The sequence below is a fragment of the Lethenteron reissneri genome, chromosome 52, assembly GCF_015708825.2.
Source record: "Lethenteron reissneri isolate LAM-NWPU_2019-01 chromosome 52, ASM1570882v1, whole genome shotgun sequence".
In the NCBI taxonomy this organism is placed as follows: Eukaryota; Metazoa; Chordata; class Hyperoartia; order Petromyzontiformes; family Petromyzontidae; genus Lethenteron; species Lethenteron reissneri.
The window spans coordinates 7,651,383-7,671,185 of NC_083830.1; the positions used below are offsets into that span (position 1 = coordinate 7,651,383).

The 19,803-nt window shown below is 48.4% G+C and overlaps 1 protein-coding gene across 1 annotated transcript in view; it reads left to right on the plus strand.

Moving 5' to 3' along the window:
• Positions 1-5,363: 5,363 nt before the first annotated feature.
• Positions 5,364-19,803, plus strand: part of LOC133355877 (ABC transporter F family member 4-like) — a 40,652-nt gene continuing 26,212 nt past the window's right edge. The window contains exon 1 of the mRNA XM_061573290.1: positions 5,364-5,575. The gene's annotated coding sequence lies outside the window, so the exon portion shown is untranslated. The remainder of the gene's footprint in view (positions 5,576-19,803) is intronic.

Consider the following 19,803-nt stretch of genomic DNA (forward strand, 5'->3'; position numbering starts at 1 on the left):
TTAGCGCGAGAGAGCAACAATGAACTCAAAAATAACAATTAGGTGATACAAAAAAACCAAGGTTTTAAAAGCACTCAAAAGTATAAAATACATTACTCTTAGGTTTTTTCGGTAAAGTCACGTAGGTAAAAATAAATAATAAAATTTACTAATAGAAATAATATAAATAATAATAGAAATAAAATAATAAATCACGACGTTTCGGAGGCAACACAAGTCTCCGTCATCAGGTGATACAGTCAATTTTTGCTGTGACGGTCCCACCTGATGACGGAGACTTGTGTTGCCTCCGAAACGTCGTGATTCATAATTTTATTTCTATTATTTTTATTATTAATTTGTATTATTTATTTTTACCTACGTGACTTTACTGAAAAAACCTAAGAGTATGAATCATTGCAGTCACGAAAGCTTCAAATCTAGAATAAAATACATTCTTTAGACCCCGCAATTAATCGAATTTGATATGCTCAATAAAAGTGAGTGGCTTCCTTTCCACATGTTTAAATTTCTTGACGCGAGCCACACACTTTTATTGAGCACATCAAATTCGATTAATTCCGGGGTCAAAACAATTCATTTTATACTTCTGAGTGCAATTAAAAGTATGCGTGCATTAAAAAGCTTGTTTTTAAATACTTTATATTAAGTTCGCTTGCTTGCTTACGACCGTGCAAATCTTTCGGTCGTTTTTTAACCCACTTCCGGTGATCCAATCGAGCTGACATTTTCCACACAGACTCGTTGTGCGAGACAATTAATGTTCGTGAAATTTTTTTTCCAAAATTTTACACTATTTATGGAAAACAAATTAAATATTTAATTACGAATTGCTTAATACTGGCAGACAATCATCTGACCCATAGGTGGCAGCCATCTCAAGCCAGAAGACGAGAGGACTCTAGCCGCCACGCATATAAAGGATTTATAGTGAAAAACTTTGTTTTTACGGGTTATACTTGTTTTATCCCTATTTTTATCTTTTGGACTGAGAGAGACGCGCTGCCGCAGTTGGTCCAATGTACTTCATTCGTAGGTCGGGCACGTGGTTGGTTAAATAATGGCCGACAGAGTTCCAGGAGTCGTCGACGACCACTCGTCGTCCAACCGCAGAAATTTGTTTTGGAGCAGAACTCGCGTCGCTCTGATACGCGAAGAGTTACGGGCTAGCCTTCGATTGATTACAACGGAGAGCCGGGTCTACTATTTGTTCTCATTAACGCGAGGCCTTGGTCCATCCACTGCTGGATCGAGGCGTCGCCATCACCCCTCTCCTGCAATCCGGCTCAACTCCTGGAATGTGAAGAGATCACACCGACTCCTTGATATATCGATGAAGACAAGATCCCCCCACGTAGCCTTAACATACCGTACCTGTCAACCCATATGGTGTACCCATATTCTTGTGCAGGGAAATTGAGTTTTCAGGCCCAAACGGCATACATCCAATTTCGATTTAAAGCTTTCGTAACTGCAGGGATTCATCTTCTTGGTTCTTTCGGTAAAGTCATCACGTAGAAGGGAAGTAATAAAATAATAAAAATAAAACATAATAAAATAATTCTCACGACGTTTAGGCCACAATGCAAGCAGCCGTCCTCAGGTGAAAAACCAGGTCTGTCGAGGCGACAGCGTCTGAATGAAACAGCACCATGCTTGGAGCATATATTTAAGCCGGGTTGGAAGGGGGGGGGGAAGGGCGCCTTGACAAAAGAATTTGCATATCAAGAGGAATTTAGCATATTTATGGGAAATAAATATGCTAAATTCCTCTTGATATGAAAGAACCAAGAAGATGGCATACATCCATTTCAATACGGGCAAATTTATTATACGGGCAAATTAAAAAAGACGTGGGACAGATGTTTTTTCTTTACTCTGGAGAGTAGCTATCCCCATAGCAGCCGACAAATTTGATCGGGAATATAGACGCACTCGGTACAGATCACAAACTACACATGCACATCCGGTTTTACAAACAAGCCACACCACACAAGTCTATACACAATGTGCTCATGTACAAACAGGATTAGGATGTCCATGAATGATAGTGTATTTAAATTTCGATTTAAAGCTTTCGTGACTGCAGGGATTCGCATCTTCTTGGTTCTTTCGGTAAAGTCACGTAGAAGGACTTTACCGAAAGAACCAAGAAGATGATAGTGTATTGTTTAACTCTTCATCATTTTCTGTGTTTATTATAGTACATTTACAACACGTGCGTGCATCCACATCAAGCAAGCAGCAGCAGCATCAGCATGCAAGGTCAGACAGTATAGCGTGATAAGTAGCATCATTGACATTAATTGTCAAAATCAATACAACAGTGTTTTGTTCGGAACGTAATTTTTGTCTATTTGTGTTTCTCCCTTGTGATGGGACTTTGTAGGATGAACGTTGAGATTTAGGGTGACCAATAAGGTTTGAATTGGTCTGTAATGAGGTAGCCACTGATAAGGGGTTGACAGGTATGACATCCTGTTGGGGCAAGTGCTGTTAGCGAATAGCAACTATGAAGGCCGGCACGGCGCAACGACGGGGTTGGCTACGTACGGTGCGAAAGAAGTTCATTTATTATCGCGTATTTTAGTTGATTTGGCTTATTGTGTGTGCTGATTCGGTGGCGTCATCTGTGAGTACAAAGGTGTAAGCTGCAAGGATTCATACTCTTTGTTTTTTTCGGTAAAGTCACGTAGGTAAAAAAGAAATGAAAAAAAAACAACCAAATTAAATCACGACGTTTGATACAGTAATTTTGCTGTGACGGTCCCACCTGAAGACGGAAGCTTGTGTTGCCTCCGAAACGTCGTGATTTAATTTATTGCATTTTTTCATAAATTTTTTACCTACGTGACTTTACCGAAAAAAGGTGTCAGCGTTTGTGGGAAGCATATTTCTGTTATTTTTTTGTCTAACCAGCGCTGTTATATTTGTCACGATAGAGGTTTCTTGTCGGTTACAACTTCGCTGAACAGGGGGTTGAACATCGTCATGTATTTAATGGCTGCACGTGGCTTATTCGAACCACTAGAGGCGCCAATACAATGGACCACAATGCATCAAGAGAGCGGATTGAACCGCTGCTAGCAGTTCAGACAATCGTCATTGGTGTTGGCGGTGAGCAGGAACCAAACTCTGGACCGTCGGGTTTGTAGCGCAGCGCTCTACCCAATGTGCCACCGCTCCCCACTATCTACACAAGAAACACAGACACATTTTCTTTCCACTCGACAACCGAGCCGTGCCGGAGTCACACCGAGGCTCCAGGTTGTTCTGTTTTTTTCCACCACTGCTCAACCCGAGCCGTGCCGCTTTACATAGCTCGCAGCGAACGAGTTGGGTGCATAGAGAGGCAAGGATGCGATGCACGGGAAAAGACCAGGGTACGGCAGAGGGAAGAGAGAAGATACAGAATTGAGGGATCTTCTTGGTTCTTTCGGTAAAGTCACGTAGAAGGGAAATAATAAAATAATAATAATAAAACATAATAAAATAATTCTCACGAAGTTTCGGCCACAACGCAAGCAGCCGTCCTCAGGTGAAGAACAGGTCTGTCGGAAAGACAGCGTCTTATTTTTATTATTTTATTATTTCCCTTCTACGTGACTTTACCGAAAGAACCAAGAAGATGAATCCATGCAGTCACGAAAGCTTTAAATCGAGAATTGAGGCAGTAAGAGGAAGAGGATGGGAAAGGAACGGAGAAACGGGAACGCCGGGTGTGGAGAGATGAGAGGGAGGTGGAAGATACCTCCACGCTTCTGCTGCACTAAGGAGCCGCGTCTGTTTTCACAGTGGGCGGGGAGACGGGAGAGTTTCAGCGTGGGGGTGGCTACACAAGCCACGTGATGTACGGGAGGCTTCAGCTGGTTTCGATAGACAGATAGAGTTCTATAGGGGCCATCACATCAAAATGCGCAACTTTAAATAAATATAGAAATGTTATAACAACACTAATTGTTATAACAACACTCCTACAACATCAGAGTGCAGCGCCACATTAAATACGCACTACAATGACAATAGTTTAAAGCGATTTGAAGCAAATGGAAATATGATTTGGGGGGGGGGGGGGCGCAGAGCTTTGTGACGTCATATTTGAGGGGGGTTCTGACTTTTTGTGACGCCGTGTGACGAGGGGGGGGGAATCGTCCAAAATCGCGTGACGTCATTTATGGACGGCCCCATAGATGAGAGGGGGGGGGGGGGGTCCTAGTGGGGGTGGCCACAACAGAAGTCACGTGGTTTACGGGAGGCTTCAGCTAATTTTGATGACGGAGGTTTTATTTTGACAGTGCTGTGGTAACGAGAAGGCTGATGCGTTATTGTACATACTGTACGCGTATGCTTTTTGCCGATGGGCTCTGGGCATATCACAGCATGTGCCCGATCTATTCAGATCTCGCAAGCCAAGCGGGTTGAGCCTGAAAACACAGATACACCACACACACACAGATAAAGACAAATATTCCCTCCGGATAGCTTTGACATACTTTTGGGGCAAGTGCTGTTCGCGAGCATCTATGAAGGTCGGAACGGCACACAAGGGGGTGGGTGGGTGGCCAGCTGCCAACACAGAGAGACACACACACGGACGAGAGGCAATAAAATAATCAAATTCGACACCGCCAATTCGTATGTGACAAATACAGAGAGCGTGGCTGATCCATCTTCTCGGTGCTATTGCCAGCAAGATGTTCATGTGACACGGCTACTCACGTGACAACAGCTGCCCGAATTAACAACAACAACAACTATTATAACAAATGGCTCTGCAAACAGCAACACACGATGTCTATATGTCTAAGTATATAGCATTGTTACACGAACACAAAACATCTCCCCCGTGTAGCCTGTAACAGACTGTTGGGGCAAGTGCTGATAGCAGGCAACAAAGACAAAAGTCCCCGTATCGCCTTGACCGACTGTTGGGGCAAGTGCTGTACGCGGAAAACGAGGACAAAGATCCCCCGTATAGCCTTGACATACTTAGAGGGTGACACGCACACACACACGCACACACACGCACGCATACACGCACAAACACACGCACACACACACGCACGCACACACACACGCACACACACACGCACACACACGCACACACACACGCATACACACGCACACACACGCATACACACACACGCACACACACACGCAAACACACACACGCACACACACACGCACACACGCACACACACATGCACACACGCGCAAACACACACACACACACAGACGCACACGCACGCACGCTAAAGCAGTCAGCCGTTCTTTATTTATTTATTCCTTCCCGGCCACGATTGTTGTGCAATCTTCGCCGTGCCGAGGCCCCTCCCCGGGGACCTTTAAAGGGGAGACGAAGCGGCCAGCAACATCCAGCACGGTCGCCTTCTCGCAGGAGGGAGGGGAGAGACAGAGAGCGAGCGAGAGAGAGAGACGAGACGAGAGACAGAGAGCGAGAGACGAGGCCCCTCTTTCCCCCTTCCTCTGGTCGACCGCGCAAGGCAGCCGGAGCGCACCCGCCCCGACTCAGGAGCCCGGCAGAGGAACCCGGCAGAGGAACTCAGCGCCCCAGGTACCAACACTTTGTTCTTGTCGATTATACGACGTGCATTTTCTAACGTGTTCTCTCGATTATAAGACGCGTATTTTCCAACAGTTTTCCGCATTATAAGACGCGCATTTTATAACATGTTCTCTCGATTATAAGACGTGCATTTTCTAACATTTTCTCGATTATAAGACGCGCATTTTCTTACAATTTTCTCGATTCATCTTCTTGGTTCTTTCGGTAAAGCCACGTAGAAGGGAAGTAATAAAATAATAAAAATAAAACAATATTATTTTATTACTTCCCTTCTACGTGACTTTACCGAAAGAACCAAGAAGATGAATCCCTGCAGTCACGAAAGCTTTAAATCGAAATTCTCTCGATTATAAGACGCGCATTTTCTAACATGTTCTCTCGGTAGTAAGACGCGCCTTGCCGACCGTGTGTTCAGTTTCCTGAAAATGAAAGTTGTGGGGAGAGGTCGCGTCTTACAATCCGGTAGGTTTGAGGGTGCGTCTTACAATCCGATAGGCGTGTGTGTGTGTGTCAGTGTGTGTGTCAGCGTGTGTGTGTGTCAGTGTTTTTGTGTGTCAGTGTGTGTGTGTCAGTGTGTGTGTGTCAGCGTGTGTGTGTGTCAGTGTGTGTGTGTGTCAGTGTATGTGTCAGTGTGTGTGTCAGTGTGTATCAGTGTGTATGTGTTGCAGTGTGTGTGTGTGCGTCTATGGGAGCGGTGGTGCAGCGGTTAACGCGCTGCGCTACGAACCTGGCAACCCGAGTTCGATTCCTCACGGCCACCACCAGTGATGATTATCGGAACCGGTTGTGAGCCTCCCCTAGGTTGACTCAGCCTCAAATGAGTGCCTGGTGAGGTGTGTAAACATCGCCACGAGGGAGACAAAGGCGGTCGGGCGTGGTGCTGGCCACCCGCCCCCTCGTGTGCCGTTCCGGCCTTCATAGGTGCTCGCTAACAGCACTTGCCCCAACAGCCTGTTACAGGCTACACACAGAGGTATCTTTGACTATGACTACACACGTAGCTGCGGAGAGCGCAATCCATAACAGCTGAACGCCAACATTGCATAGCCTATCCCATCCTCGAAGTGGTAGTCTGTGTGTAATGCCGTGGACAAACTCCATAGGTGCTGCTCGCTAACAGCACTTGCCCCAACAGCCTTTTGTTAAGGCCATACGGGGCGGTGGGTGAGGTGGGATCTTTGTCTTTGCCCTCTTACGCTGTTCCACGAGGTCGTGCAGTCATTCTCTATCCGGATTGTTCGGTGGCTTGCGCACATTTTCGACAGCAGCTAACGCCCTTAGCCCACAGCCTGCTGTAAGAGACGGGGGTGTGGGGTGGGTGTTGTATGCCATCATTGGTGGGTTGGAGCGGGAGTGGTTGGTTGCCCTGTGTTAATCAAAGTTTGTCCGCCCCAGCCCGTGTAGTGTGTGTGTGTGGGGGGGTAAGAGCAATTTGAGGTCTCACACCAGCCCGTTGTGCACACTGGTTGCTGTATATCCTTGTTCTCGCCATTGTTTTTAAATCCTTTATATTAAGTTCACTTGCTTGCTTGCGCGCTTACGACCGTGCAAATCTTTCGGTCGTTTTTTAACCCACTTCCCGTGATCCAATCGAGCTGACATTTTGCACACAGACTCGTTGTGCGTGACAATTTATTTTCGTGAAAACATTTTTCCATAACTTTACACTTTTTAGGAAAAAAAAATTATATTTCATTACCAATTGCTTAGTGGTGGCAGGCAATCATCTGACCCATAGGTGTAAGCCATCTCAAGCCAGAGGACGAGAGGACTCTAGCCGCCACGCATATAAAGGATTTATAGTGAAAAACTTTGTTTTTACGGGTTAATTTTTTATAGCGTTATTGATGAGATTTTTGCACACGGCGTTTTTTTTTGTTTGAAGATTTGCTGGTTTATCCCAGGATGTTTCTGTTGCGCGTCGTCGCTTTAAGATGTTCTCCGTTCATATTTAGTTTGTTGCGGTTGCACCCGACTTAAGAGCCGCATGGCTCACGGGGATATACCAAATAAATGAAACTTGAACTTGAAACTTGAAGTCGTGTGTATGGCCCGTCTCTGGCTGTCGCTACGACTGTTTGACATCTGCCGTGAACGTTGCCGCGTGGCCAAATATTTAGAGCCCGCAATGCGCTCGATCTGCTCAGTACGGATAAGGGACCGTCCATAAATGACGTCACGCACTTAGGGGGGGGGGGAGGGGTCAGATATTTGTGACGATGTGTGACGAGGGGGGGGGGGTTGAGAAATGTGACGTCACATCAAAATGCGCAACTTTAAATAAATATAGACAACACGTTCTACTTAATTAAATAGACGTTTTAATAAATGTTTTATCCTACAGCATCAGAGTGCAGCGCCACATTAAATACGCACTACAATGACAATAGTTTAAAGCGATTTGAAGCATGTTTTATATTTTTTTTGGGGTGGGGGGGGGGGCAGAGCTTTGTGACGTCATATTTGAGGGGGGGGGTCTGACTTTTTGTGACGTCGTATGACGAAGAGGGAGGGGGGGTAAAAAATCGTCCAAAATCGCGTGACGTCATTCATGGGCGGCCGCTAAGTGCTCGGGGAAAGGTGCCATTAACAGGTGCTATAGGCTGCGGGCGCCGTGCCGGCATTCACATGCGCTCCTCGCTTAACGGCACTTGCCCCGTCGGTCTGTTAAGGCTATACGGGGGGGGGGGGAGGGGGGCCTTTGCCTTTGTTTGGAAACACAGAGAGAGAAAAAAAAATTACGAAATGATGAACGAAGCAAAGTGCCGACTACACCGAGCATCTTCTTGTTTCCACTGATCGTAAAAAAAAAAGAGAGAGAAGGGGGGTGGGTGTGAATTCCCTCCGATTGGCTTGAATCACAACGAACGAGGTGGCATCGCCACTCGCGCACAGCTGGGACGCGACCGTGCTGTGTCAGCTGTTGGCACACAGCTGTTGGCACTCGCACGGCAGCCGGTCACAACACAAAGCTGGCAGCGACTTCCCGTTATGTCGACACGAGAACCACCCCCTGTGTGGGGGGGGGGGGGGGTTATTTAATTATTTCATCAAGGTACAAAGATCCCATGTATTGCCTTAACAGACAGCGAGTGCGGTTCAAGTTCAAGTTCATGTATTAGGTATATAGCCCTGTGAGCCATTCAGCTCTTGAATCGGGTGCAACCGCAACGACAAAAAAACATGAACAAAAAAACATCTTAAAGTGAATATGTGACTGAGTGCAAACAGAAAAAACAAGAAAAGACAGCTAAATATTGCAGAAAAATCACCGTACACCAACGCTGTGTGCAAAAATCCCAGTAGGATGCAAGTCAAACAACCAACAACAACCACAAGACAACTTAGATTAAGGCCATCAGTCTATGTACTACAACAAACAAACATGGCTAAACCAATACACTTTGTCTCGCCAGTGGCGATGTTTTCTCATTCGAGGCTGAGTCGACCTGGGGGAGGCTCAGGAGACAGGTCAGATAATCGTCACCCGTGTTGGCAGTGAGCAGGGTGTCAAAACTCGGGTCTTCGAGTTTGTGGCGCAGCGCCCTAACCGTTGTACCACCGCTCCCCACTAACTACACAAGAGACACAGGCACACATACATATTTTTCCACTGGACAACCGAGCCGTGCTGGAGCCATACCGAGGTTCCATGTTAAAATAATACTGGTTAGAACCCACTGGTTCCACCAGCCCACAGAGGATTATTGTGTCCGTCCGTCGTGCAGGGAGGGGCTGGGTGGGGAGGGGAGGGTGGGGAGGGGCTGGGTGGGGAGGGTGGGGAGGGGCTGGGTAGGGAGGGTGTGACTGGGTGGGGGGTGGGAGGGGTGGGGCTGGGTGGGGAGGAGCTGGTCACCCCGTGGTGCCCTTATAAAACTCAACGTTTAACCTACTCACGCCGGCTTGTGCCCGCCCTCACAGTCGGGCATATTTGCGGAATACACCACGCCGCCGTTGACCCTGGCCATTGACCGAGCAACCCAACGTGTTCCTACCAGCTCCCTCCGCAGGATGAATGTGTAACCTTGCTCCTGGCCCTGCTTGGCCCCGAGTCACTCTCAGACGTCTCGTCGTGAGGCCAGCGTATCGTGGGTTCGGTTCCGGCTCGGCTCGGCTCGGCAAAATAGCCGGTGGGAAATTAACAACAACAAAAAAAAACGCACCGTGAGGGACCCATGTTGGCTTGGATGTTGCCAGTGGAACGAGGAGGCTAAGAGAGGCGAGGTCGCCAACAAAGTGGCTCGGCACGGACAGAGGCACCGGGACGGCACTGCCCAGGGCCTGGGCTCCAACTCTGGGTTTTTGAGCCGCCCAAATGACGGTGTCCCAAGTGCAAGCGAGCTGACGGTCCCCACTCTGTCACCACAAGCCGGCGTGAGTAGGTTAAACGTTGAGTTTTATAAGGGCACCACGGGGTGACCAGCCCCTCCCCACCCAGCCCCACCCCTCCCACCCCCCACCCAGCCCCACCCTCCCCACCCAGCCCCTCCCCACCCTCCCCACCCAGCCCCTCCCCACCCTCCCCTCTCCACCCAGCCCCACCACTCCCATTTTTTATGCACGACGGACGGACACAATAATCCCCTGTGGGCTGGTGTAACCAGGTGGTTCCTACCACTATAAAGAGCACGATTCTGGCTTCTCGCGAGCGGACGGAACCTCCCGGGGCCGAGTTTCTCGCTACCTTAGCAGTGCCCGGCGAGGCTGCGCATGAAAGTTGACGTGACAACGTTTGTGACGTGGACTTTCCAGACATTCATTTGCAGCCACCCGTGAAGGATAGCTGAAGATGGCATTCACGTCTCTCCATCCGTCTCCCCATCCATATACACCCATCTCCATTCCTATCGACATGCCCAATACCCATCCGTGTAGGTGTATCCCTATCTGTCCATCTACTCGTGTGGATGTCTGTATTCCTGCGTGTGTGTTAAACTCATTTTGGAGGTGCGAGGGAAGGACAACGAACTAACACACAGAAAGCAGTCCTAACGAAAGGGGTTTTCAATCTAGACGATGATTTTAAAGCGCACAGCTCCCAGCGGCTTCCAAATCTGGGAAGGAAGAGCGTTCCAGACGGCCGCAGAAGCAGCACACGCGAATGCGAGGATGACCGGAGTGTGTGTTTCTCTCTCTCTATAAATACATTTCTTTATTATTTTGTACTGACTGACAGTTCTTTTTTTTATTTGTGAGCCTCGCTTCATTTCTGCTGACGGTTCAATCACCTGGAAAAAACACACACACACACAAAACCCACTCCAATATTTGAGGCTCATTTGCTGCTGCTGCTGCTGCTTCTGCTGCTGCTGCCACTACCTCATCCCCCACCTTTGACGGACCGGTCAAACTCGTCCGCGTCAGCGTTCGCCCGCCCGCCCGCCCGCTCGCAAATCAATTTATTTCACCCAAAAGGTCATTGACGGGTTCGACTTAATTTAGCCGGCAGCGAGAAAGCGCCTCCTTCGACAGCGACGCTCCTCCGAGGGAGAGACGGAGCGATCAGCGAGATCGGCTCCTCGCGTGCAGCAGCGCGGCCGCTGTGCAGCAGTGTTGGTGCATCAGGGGGTGGGGGGGGGGAGGTCTTCAGCCAGCAGTGGATAGAAAATGACGAGGTTAATTATTTCTAGATTTGAAGCTTTCGTGACTGCAAGGATTCATACTCCTAGTTCTTTCGGTGAAGTCACGTAGGTAAAAAATGAAATTAAAATTAATAAATATTTTATTTTTATTAATTTTAAATGAAATTTAAATTAATACATATTTTATTTTTTATTAATTTTAATTTCATGTTTTACCTACGTGACTTTACCGAAAGAACTAAGAGTATGAGGTTAATTATCCCAGGTATCATGCGAAGAGTGTGCAGAACGTCACCCGTTCGTTCGCCTTTCGTTTCTCTGCAGGCAAACTGAAAAATTCCGAACGTGAATCGGCAGCCCTCGTTCAGATTGTTTGTGCTTAAATTTTTTTTTCAAAATTGCATAATCTCGTCCCGGAGTCATATACACAATTCATGAGAATAATAATATAATTAACAGGAGGCCCTTATATCACTAGGCCTGGGAAATATGACATCTGCCGTGGCTGATGATGACAATGATGACGAAAATGGAGCATGGATCATCGTTAACTGGAGCCCGTACGCTTGGACGCATTTATGTAACGTGTACGCACGCGCCTGCGTTGAACTTATTTCGCAACGTACGCAGCCGGTCGTGCTGATCGGAGGTACACAGAGAGACAGAGAGAGAGAGACGGAGACAGAGATACAGAAAGCGAGACAGTCGGTCAACGGCAGAGGAGAAGCGACAGGGTGTCGCGTCCAGACTTGCACAGGGGCTTAGGGAGGATGAGTTGGATGTAGAATGATCATGACGACCACGCCTGCGATGATTCAATGATGTAAGGTTCTGTTGCATCGTTAGTTATCGCCGTCACGTCAGCAAATAAGCGATGCATTTCATTTCCAACTGCTCCGATTAGCACGGCTGGCGAAAGGAGTTAAACATGCTTAGCAGTGGACCACCTTGTTTATGTGTTGTTGTAGTTGTTGTGTGTGAATAGCTCATGTGATGGATCATCGTAGTCATCATCAGCCACGATCGATCCACTGCTGGATGATGGCCTACCCAAAACCGTCGCCATCTCTCGCAGCACCTGCGACTTAATGGGCAATCCACCCCCAGCGCTAGCTCTCCAATCGCTCCGTCTCCTCGGCGGACGTACCTACTCGGATGCGATTCCATTCCCTGGCTGTGCCAACTCCGTCATTGTTATACCGCACGTCACTAACAGCGCCGCCGTGGCTAGGAGATGTTAACTACCTCGCCTGGTGTGCAAGGAGGTCGTGGGTTCGATCGCGACCCTGACGCCTGCTGCTGTATATTTGTAGTTCGCGTGTCTCTCTCTCTCATCATCATCACGGTGGCTGGGAGATGTTAACTACCTCGCCTGGTGTGCAAGGAGGTCGTGGGTTCGATCGCGACCCTGACGCCTGCTGCTGCATATTTGTAGTTCGCGTGTCTCTCTCTCTCTCCCCCGTGGTCGCGTGGATTTTTTCTCCGGGTCTTCCGGTTTCTCCCTCCACCTTTCTAGTCGACATCACCGCGCGTTTAGAGTGTTTAGCTGATGTACGTTTCCACGCGATGATGATGATGATAATGAGCCACTGCGTCGAGCTATCGTTTGTGGCCAGGTCGCTTCTGAAAACTAGCGGCACAGCTCAGCAGAGGTCGCAAACGGGGTTTGATTCCTTACCCGTACCCGTCCACACCAGGGTCGCAAACGAGTTTTGATTCCTTACCCGTACCCGTACCCGTCCACACCAGGGTCGCAAATGTGTCCATACTCTTAGTTCTTTCGCAAATGGGTACCCGTACCTGTACCCGGCCGGGTACGGGTAGCCGTTCCCTACCCGTACCCTACCCGAAATGAGTGACAAACGGCTACTCACCAGTGATTCACGGCCTACCCGTACCCGTACCCGGCCGCACCAGGGTCGCAAATGGGTACCCGTACCCGTACGGGTACCCGTTCCCTACCCGTACCCGTACCCTACCCGAAATGAGTGACAAACGGCTACTCACAAGTGACTCACGGCCTACCCGTACCCGTACCCGGCCGCACCAGGGTCGCAAACGGGTACCCGTACCCGGCCGGGTACTGGTAGCCGAGTATCGGGTAGGGTACGGGTATCGGGTACCCGGTTGCGACCTCTGCAGCTCAGTGGGCCTTACATGGTAGAACAAAACAGTTTTCATATTTAGTATTTACTCTTGACCAGCCGGACATCTATCGACCAGCCATGACGTGGCCTTCCCAAGCCAGTTTGACTGATGTTATTAAAACCGCGCGTGCGCTCTCCAATCCACGTGTTCTCCCCTCTATCTATCTCTTTGTGTCTGTCTCCCGATGTAAATTCCATTGTTGCTGCACCTTCCTCTACGCTATGAAGATCCTAAATTTGAAGCTTTCGTGACTGCAAGGATTCATATTCTTGGGTTTTTTCGGTAAAGTCACGTAGGTAAAAAATTAGAATAAAAAAAAGTAAATTGAAAAATGTTTTATTTATTTTTATTTTACTTTTATTAAATTTTATTTTTATTTTTTACCTACGTGACTTCACCGAAAAAACCCAAGATATGAAGATCGCCTTTAATCAGCCGCGCCGTGACTAGCAAACCGGACGGTAGTCCACGCCACGTCGATCGGAAAAAAACGCCGTGATGGAACCACCTCATCCGTCCATTATGAAGGGGCGCTTCAAAGAAAATGTGAACACTTACATGGCACTCTCGATTTTTAATGGGAAAGGAACGCATAATAACACAACTGTAACGTTGTAACAAATGTGATGTTCATAGCTTCAACAAGTCAACAAGTCACTTGTTCGCCATCATTGTCAACACGTGCCTGGAATCTTCTCCAATACCACGAGATGTGCATTGCTTGCTTGTGGTATCGTTGCAAATTCTCAGAAGCGTTAACATTTTATTTGAAGCACCCTGTATAAGTACTCTTAGTTCTTTCGGTAAGGTCACGTAGGTAAAAAATGAAATTAAAATGTATAAAAATAAAATAATAAAATCACGACGTTTCGGAGGCAACACAAGTCTCCGTCATCAGGTGGGACCGTCACAGCCAGATTTGCTGTATCAAGTAATACAGTAACTCTTGCTGTGACGGTCCCACCTGATGACGGAGACTTGTGTTGCCTCCGAAACGTCGTGATTTTATTATTTTATTTTTATTAATTTTTATTTCATTTTTACCTACGTGGCCTTACCGAAATAACTAAGAGTATGAATCCTTGCAGTCACGAAAGCTTCAAATCTAGAACCCTATATAAGCGCAGAGACAGGGTAAACGGAACACACGTGTAGTTTAACACGTGGCAGGCTTTCGCCACCAATATCATGCATAATAGAGGGGGGGTTTAGGGGGTTGGTTAGATCGCATAAATACACACGTGTACATAGGGCCCATTCCTAAACCTTAGACCAGTCTTAAATTACCTGGCCAACCCAACTCCGCTTCCTACAGAAAATCCCTTTCTCCCCCTCCCACCGCGTGCTCCGATGAGAAACTGGCGTGTCTGCTGATTTCCGTCGATGCGCTGGATGTTGCCGTTGCATAGCGCGAGTGAGGACGTGGAATCAAAACAAAGTGCGGACGTCGTGGGGTTTACTCTGCAACGCGCAAACGGCGTGTTGCCGAACTAATTAACGAATTTGCCACGTTTTGTTCACGCGACGCAGGCCGTGTATAACGACACACATTCATATTAACGCGCTTCGAACCCAAACAAAAATAACTTTTATTATGGAATCAAAAACTCATTTTTTATTTTTAAAAAATGTTTTTCAAGTAGTTACGCGATTAAAAGTCTGGCGCCGCGTTTCGCGATGGGCGCGCGGAGGAATTCTCACGCGCTCCGACAAACTTTGGGTGGGGGGTAGGGGGAGGGTAGGCAAAGTTTTCGCTCGATTTGAGCCATCACGAATAAATGAGAAAACTTCAACCTGTCACCTCGTCTCGCCCGCCCTGCCCCGCCCGTCCCCGCCCCTCCGCTTGTGGCCATCGCTAACCCTCGGCTTGAATGTCGTCGTCGTCTTCGTCGTTGCTGTTGTCACGCCAAGGTTAACTTCGCTTCATGCGCTAGCAGGAGTGGTTGTAGTAGATGCGTTCCAAAATATATTTATAAAGGGGGCGCGCACAAAACGAAATCGCCTCGCTTGGAACGCGCACAATGCACAGCGTCCGTTCATTATGAAGGGGTGCTTTAAAACATGTCATCACTTATATGGGACTATCGTTTTTAATTGAAAAAGAACGGATAATATGCACTGTAACATGATAACAAATGGAATGTTAGTAGCAGACAAAGTACACACAGTACACGATGTTGTATCTCTGTGTGTTTCTCTGTATGTGTCTTTGTGTGTGTCTGTGTCCGTGTGTGTCTCTGTGTGTCTGTGTGTGTCTCTGTGTGTATCTCTGTGTGTCTCTGTGTGTGTCTCTGTGTGTGCATCTCTGTGTGTTTATATGTATGTGTCTCTGTATGTATCTGTGTCCGTGTGTGTCTCTGTGTGTCCCTGTGTGTATCTCTGCGTCTCTGGGTGTCCGTGTGTGTATCTATAGGTATCTCTGTGTGCATCTCTGTGTGTCTCTGTGTGTGTCTCTGTGTGTGCATCTCTCTGTGTTTATATGTATGTGTCTCTGTATCTATCTGTGTCCGTGTGTGTCTCTGTGTGTCCCTGTGTGTATCTCTGCGTCTCTGTGTGTCCGTGTGTGTATCTGTAGGTATCTCTGTGTGCATCTCTGTGTGTCCCTGTGTGTATCTCTGCGTCTCTGTGTGTCCGTGTGTGTATCTGTAGGTATCTCTGTGTGCATCTCTGTGTGTTTATATGTATGTGTCTCTGTATCTATCTGTGTCCGTGTGTGTCTCTGTGTGTCCCTGTGTGTATCTCTGCGTCTCTGTGTGTCCGTGTGTGTATCTGTAGGTATCTCTGTGTGCATCTCTGTGTGTCCCTGTGTGTATCTCTGCGTCTCTGGGTGTCCGTGTGTGTCTCTGTAGGTATCTCTGTGTGCATCTCTGTGTGTCTCTGTGTGTGTCTCTGTGTGTGTCTCTGTGTGTGCATCTCTGTGTGTTTATATGTATGTGTCTCTGTATCTATCTGTGTCCGTGTGTGTCTCTGGGTGTCCGTGTGTGTATCTGTAGGTATCTCTGTGTGCATCTCTGTGTGTCTCTGTGTGTGTCTCTGTGTGTGCATCTCTCTGTGTTTATATGTATGTGTCTCTGTATCTATCTGTGTCCGTGTGTGTCTCTGTGTGTCCCTGTGTGTATCTCTGCGTCTCTGGGTGTCCGTGTGTGTCTCTGTAGGTATCTCTGTGTGCATCTCTGTGTGTGTCTCTGTGTGTGCATCTCTCTGTGTTTATATGTATGTGTCTCTGTATCTATCTGTGTCCGTGTGTGTCTCTGTGTGTCCCTGTGTGTATCTCTGCGTCTCTGGGTGTCCGTGTGTGTATCTGTAGGTATCTCTGTGTGCATCTCTGTGTGTCTCTGTGTGTGTCTCTGTGTGTGCATCTCTCTGTGTTTATATGTATGTGTCTCTGTATCTATCTGTGTCCGTGTGTGTCTCTGTGTGTCCCTGTGTGTATCTCTGCGTCTCTGTGTGTCCGTGTGTGTCTCTGTAGGTATCTCTGTGTGCATCTCTGTGTGTCTCTGTGTGTGTCTCTGTGTGTGCATCTCTCTGTGTTTATATGTATGTGTGTCTGTATCTATCTGTGTCCGTGTGTGTCTCTGTGTGTCCCTGTGTGTATATCTGCGTCTCTGTGTGTCCGTGTGTGTATCTGTAGGTATCTCTGTGTGCATCTCTGTGTGTTTATATGTATGTGTCTCTGTATCTATCTGTGTCCGTGTGTGTCTCTGTGTGTCCCTGTGTGTATCTCTGCGTCTCTGTGTGTCCGTGTGTGTATCTGTAGGTATCTCTGTGTGCATCTCTGTGTGTCTCTGTGTGTGTCTCTGTGTGTGCATCTCTCTGTGTTTATATGTATGTGTCTCTGTATCTATCTGTGTCCGTGTGTGTCTCTGTGTGTCCCTGTGTGTATCTCTGCGTCTCTGGGTGTCCGTGTGTGTCTCTGTAGGTATCTCTGTGTGCATCTCTGTGTGTCTCTGTGTGTGTCTCTGTGTGTGCATCTCTCTGTGTTTATATGTATGTGTCTCTGTATCTATCTGTGTCCGTGTGTGTCTCTGTGTGTCCCTGTGTGTATCTCTGCGTCTCTGTGTGTCCGTGTGTGTCTCTGTAGGTATCTCTGTGTGCATCTCTGTGTGTCTCTGTGTGTGTCTCTGTGTGTGCATCTCTCTGTGTTTATATGTATGTGTCTCTGTATCTATCTGTGTCCGTGTGTGTCTCTGTGTGTCCCTGTGTGTATCTCTGCGTCTCTGTGTGTCCGTGTGTGTCTCTGTAGGTATCTCTGTGTGCATCTCTGTGTGTCTCTGTGTGTGTCTCTGTGTGTGCATCTCTCTGTGTTTATATGTATGTGTGTCTGTATCTATCTGTGTCCGTGTGTGTCTCTGTGTGTCCCTGTGTGTATCTCTGCGTCTCTGTGTGTCCGTGTGTGTATCTGTAGGTATCTCTGTGTGCATCTCTGTGTGCATCTCTGTGTGTGTCTCTGTGTGTGCATCTCTCTGTGTTTATATGTATGTGTCTCTGTATCTATCTGTGTCCGTGTGTATCTCTGTGTGTCCCTGTGTGTATCTCTGCGTCTCTGGGTGTCCGTGTGTGTATCTGTAGGTATCTCTGTGTGCATCTCTGTGTGTCCCTGTGTGTATCTCTGCGTCTCTGTGTGTCCGTGTGTGTATCTGTAGGTATCTCTGTGTGCATCTCTGTGTGTCCCTGTGTGCATCTCTGTGTGTCTCTCTGTGTGTCTTTATCTGTATGTTGGACTTCTTTCTCACCGTACGTAGCCAACCGTGCCAATCGGAGGTGCGGCGAGGGGGTGGAAGGACAACGAACCAAACGCGCACAAAAAGCAGTGTCCCTGTTCGTATCTCCGTGTGCGAAACAGCTGCATGTCGAGTAACTCACGCAACACAGATCCCCCGTGTAGCCTTAACAGACTGTAGGGACAAGTGCTGTTAGCGAGCACCTATAAAGGCCGGCACGGCACACGAGGGGGTGGGTGGCCAACGCCATGCCCGGCCGCCTTTATCTCCCTAGCGAAGATGTTTACACATCGCACCAGGTACTTATTTGAGGCTGAGTCGACCTAGGGGAGGCCCAGGACCGGTTCAGATAACCGTCACCAGGTGTTTGCCGTGAGCGGGAATCGAACCCGGGTCGCCGGGTTCGTAGCGCAGCGTAGCGCTAACTGCTACACCACCGCTCCCCACTCACGCAACACACAGACACACACAGAGTACACAATTCGTCGTACTCATTGACATGCTAATTTTTTCTTTGCCCCCTCCTTCTCTCCGCCCCCGCCCCCCTCTCTCTATTTAAGGCCTCGTCACAGAGACGATCTCTCTCTTTGTGCCAATACGTGTTCTCTCTCTGTGTATCTTTGTGATATCTGTCTGCTTATATGTCTGTCTATAGTTTTCTGGTTAGATTTTTGTTGCTATTTCTTTTATACCTGATGATGATTGCTTGTGTTGCAATCGAAACGTCGTAGTATGCTATTATTTTATTTATTATTTTATCTTTATACGTGACTTTACCGAAAGAACCAAAGAGTACACAATTCATCCTCACTTCTGACCGCAGAGCCGCAATGCACACAGAGCGCATTTCTGGGTAGGAATAAGACGAGCCTCGAACCCCCGCGTGAAATCGCGCAAACCGAAACCGCGCAGAGCGAGGCGGGCAGGCAGGCAGGCCAACGTGCACTCCATGCCTGCCGGAGGGGGAGGGGGGGCGAGCGTGGGGCCTGCCTGGCACCAAAGTTCGACTCCCGGTCCACGGCTCACGCCGGTGGTGAGTCGGTGCCTTGGAGCGGCTCTGGGCTCGCGTGGTCACGTGGCCACACCCCGAAAGATGGCAGTGGCACTATGTAACACAAGGCCTTTGTCCAGCAGTGGATTGTGGGAAAAAAAACCAGCGGGCCAGCAAATGAACGCGTCGAGTGAATTTCGATGTAAAGCTTTCGTGACTTCAGGGATTCATCTTCTTGGTTATTTCGGTAAAGTCGCGTAGAAGGGAAATAATAAAATAAAACAAAAAGTGAAGTCAGCGACGTTGGACGCACCCCCCCCCCCCCACCTTTGCGGCTTACGAGTATTAATTGGTGAGCGGTGACGTCACAAAGAATGATTCATGGCTGCAATTAGGCTTGGCAAACACTGCTCATGGGGGGTCAGGGTGGGGGGGGGGTATTTGGGGGGTGGGGGCTGAGCACGCGGGGGGGGGGGATAAAGGGATTACGGGGAGTGGTGGCGCAGCGGTTAGCGCTGTGAACCCCGGCCACGACAGCGGCGAGGGATAGCCGGAAACTGTTGCGGCCTTTCACCAACTAATCAACCCTCACTGACCAGTGTGGTGAAGTATGGTCAAACGACCCCCTCCCCCCAGTGAGGGGTGGGGCGGGGGAGAGGCCGTCATCCAGCAGTGGATCGACCAAGCCGCTGTCACTCAAAGCAGCGGCAATAAAATGTGACGCAGTTTAAAATATTACGATAATGGGGGGGGGGGGGGCGAATGAACAGATTA